A 3,959-nucleotide genomic window follows, 5' to 3' on the forward strand; every position below is an offset into this window, starting at 1 on the left:
AATGGCACACAAAAAAATCAGTTACCACACCTTGCAGACTACTTTTGGTATAGAGAATTGATGGATTGGGGTGGAAACTGGTCATGAAGATTTGTCTCTTTCAGACGACTTTGTACATACCACCAAGCAATGAGCTTCTCCTCAGTTAGGGTTAGGAAATCAAGGTTCAATTCTCAGGAAGTCATAATTTCATTCATTTACTCAATATAAATTTACAAAGTGCCTACACATTATCAGTTTCCACTTGTAGCCATTTCTAGATTAAAAAAAAAAAAAGAAGAAGAAGCTGATTTCTCTAGAGGGGCTACCAAACTCCCCCCAAAGTCTACAGCTGAAGGAGCTTTCTGGAACTGGGTTTCTCCTCTAACTCTGAAAGGGTAACATTTTAAAGTTGAACCATTTTAATCTGGAGGTCTGATATGATATTGAGCAAAATGTGCATCCCATACGTACACCATTAATAGGTACACGACAATTCTGAAGGTAGTTATGCTTCAAAATAGTTTAAAGGTAAATGATTGTACAATATTCATTTATGCTTGAAATTCCAGTCCTAGACCAAGCTTGTGGCCACCGGCGTTGACATTCTTTCCATCCAGCAGCGCTGACAGTGTCAGTTTGATACCTGGCTTTAGGGGCTGAGTGTATCCTCAAACTATCAAGCTGGAATTGTTCACTTTTGCCGAAAAGTAGGCATCAGGGGCGATCTGATACTTGGCTGCAATTCCAAAGTGAACGTTACTGTTTCCAGGCGAGAATAACAGCCATCTCCAACTTCTTGTTCACCTTCTGGTAAATGGAGCAACCAAACTCTGTCCCATCATTCACATTAGTGTGAAGCTGAAATTCATTAGTCTTGTAGCCAACCGCAAAGTTGTTCTGGGTCACACGGGTCTTGGCGGTCTCAAAGTTCATCTGGTAACACGCCAGCCAGCCCTCATAACCCAGCACCAGAGCGCCACGGATGGAAGGCCAGACAATGTCAAAATCCACATCACAACCAAAGGTGATGTGCTCCCGCTTATACCCTGTCTTGATGTTTGCATTTTTTCCCCCGGTATTAGGTGAGAAGGATGAATCAAAAGTCAGTTTCAGTTCCCAGGTTTGCTTGTCCTCCACGGTAATCTCAGTGCCTAATGTGTTGTCAGTGTTCCATAGCTCTGTAAATGTCAGTCCGTATTCGGTCCATCTGTAATTGGTTTCCACACTGCAGGTCACTTTTGTGGTCTTAGTGTTGGCTGAGCCTGAGCTTGTAAATTCCAGTCAATTCTCAGATTTTGTTTTCAAATCAAGTTGTATTAAGCCAAATCCGTAACTCTTGATGAAGACATCCCTCACAGGTTTGCCAAGGTCAATGTACACAGGAGGCACAGCCATCTTCTGCTCAGAGGTGGTAGAAGCAGGCCCAGCAGTGGCTATGGCCAGCCATTTTCTTTGGATGCCATCATGCATGTGTCAGTTTGAGGTACTGTAGTGGCTTGTGAGGTGCTGTGATTCTAAAGATATGCCACCAGTATTTTAAATACCTGCAGGGTCACCTGTGGTGGAGAGGTTTCAGATGAGCTTACATTCCAGAGGAAAGCTGACTAGGAAAAAGGAGTGACTACTTCCGAATATTTATTCTCTGGAAACATTATGAATAACAGAGAAAAACTGTCAGCTATCCTGCCAGAAAATGAGCCCCTCAGGTTGGAAGGCACTCAAAATGCAACTGGGAACAGCTGCCTCCTCAAAGTAGAGTTGACCGTGATAGCATGAATGGCGTAAAGCGCATGGGAGAAAAGCCCACGGGACCTTCATATGATGATGTTGCACAACTCAAAATGAAGAGAAACAGCTGTAAACATCCATTGAAAACCAGAATATAAAATGTACGAAGTATGAATATGGGAAAATTAGAAGTCGTCAAAAATGAAATGAAATGCATAAACATCTATATCTTAGGCATTAGTGAGCTGAAATGAACTGATATTGGCCATTTTGAACCTGATGACCACGTGGTTTACTATGCAGGGAATGACAAATTGAAGAGGAATGGTGTTGCATTAATTGTCAAAAAAACATATCCCGATCAGTCATGAGGTACAACACTGTCTGTGATAGGATAATATCCATGCGCCTACAGGGAAGCCCAGTTAATACCACTATTATTCAAATTTATGCACCAACCACTAAAATCAGTGAGGATGAAATAGAAGAATTCTACCAACTTCTTCAATCTAAAATTGATCAAACATGCAATCAAGATGCTTTGATAGTTACTGGTGATTGCAATGCAAAGATTGGGAGTAAAGAGGAAGGATGGCTGGTTGGAAAATATGGCTTTGGTGATAGAAATGATGCTGGAAAACGCATGATAGAATTCTGCAAAACCAATGATTTGTTCTTTTCAAATACCTTCTTTAGACAGCATAAGAGACAACTATATACATGGAACTCATCACATGGAATATATAGAAATCAAATTGACTACATCTGTGGAAAGTGATGATGGAAAAGCTCCATATCATCAGTCAAAACAAGGCCAAGGGCAGACTGTGTAACAGACCATCAATTACTCATATGAAAACAAGTTCACAAGAGCCAAAATATGAACTTGACTATATCCCACCGAAGGAGCTCTGGTAGCGTAGTTGTTATGAATCAGGCTGTGAACCACAGGGTCAGCAGTTCGAAACTACCGGCTGTTCCATGGGAGAAAGATGAGGTTTTCTACTTCCGTAAAGATTTACAGCCTCAGAAACCCTGTACAGGGTCTCTATGAGTCGGAAACGACTCCACAGCACATAACAACAACAACATATCCCACCTGAATTTAGAGATCATCTGAAGAACAGATTTCATACATTAAACACTAAGACCAGAAGAGTTGTGGGATGACATCAAGCATACAGGAAGAAAGCAAAAAGTCATTGAGAAGACAAGAAAGAATGAAAAAGTCAAAATGGATGTCAGAAGAGACACTGAAACTTGCTCTCCAGTGTAGAGATGCTAAAGCAAATGGAAGAAATGAGGAGGTCCAAGAGCTGAACAGAAAATTTCAAAGATCAGTTTGAGAAGATAAAGCAAAATATTACAACAAAATATGCAAAGATGTGGAATCAGAAAACCAAAAAAGAAGAATATGCTCAGAATTTCTCAAGCTGGGGGAACTGAAGAAAAAATTCAAGCCTTAACTTTCATTATTGAAAGATTCTCTGGGGAAATTATTGAATGATGCAGAAAGCATCAATAGAAGATAGAAGGAATACACAGAGTCACTTTACCAAAAGAAAATCATTAAAGTTCAACTGTTTCAAGAGGTAGCATATGATCAAGAGCCAATGATACTGAAGGAAGAAGTCCAAGGTGTATTGAAGGAATTGGTAAAAAAAAAAAAAATGGAAGAAAACTATCTGGATGACTGATTGGAAAAGATCTGTATTTGTCCCCATTCCAGAGACAGGTGATTCAATGGAATGAGGGGACATCATCTGACAATATCTTTGATATTCCCTGCGAGTAAACTTTTACTAAAGGTAACACAGAAATGGTTGGAAGCATACATTTACAGAGAACTTCCAGAGGTTCAAACTGAATTCACAAGAGGTCGTGAAAAAAGGGATATCATTGCTGATGCCCGAAGGATCTTGGTTGAAAGCAGAGACTATCAGAAAGTGTTTACCTGGGCTTTATTAACTATGCAAAGGCTTTCGATTGTGTGGATCATGACAAGCTGTGGACAACATTGCAAAATATGAGAATTCTGGAACACTTAAGTGTGCTCATGAGCAATCTGTACCTGGACCAAGAGGTACCTGGACCAAGAGGCAGTTGTTTCAACAGAATTGGGAACACTGAATGATTTAAAATTGAGAAAGGTGTGTGCCAAGGTTGTATTTTTTCACCATACTTATTCAACCTTTATGCTGAGCAAATAATCGGAGAAGCTGGGTCATATGAAGAAAAATGTGGCAATG

The 3,959-nt window shown here is 40.2% G+C and overlaps 1 pseudogene; it reads right to left on the reverse strand.

Moving 5' to 3' along the window:
- Positions 1-533: 533 nt before the first annotated feature.
- LOC102837384 lies at positions 534-3,241 on the reverse strand (annotated as a pseudogene).
- Positions 3,242-3,959: the final 718 nt, after the last annotated feature.

This window comes from Chrysochloris asiatica, unplaced genomic scaffold, assembly GCF_000296735.1.
Source record: "Chrysochloris asiatica unplaced genomic scaffold, ChrAsi1.0 scaffold00200, whole genome shotgun sequence".
Lineage (NCBI taxonomy): Eukaryota > Metazoa > Chordata > Mammalia > Afrosoricida > Chrysochloridae > Chrysochloris > Chrysochloris asiatica.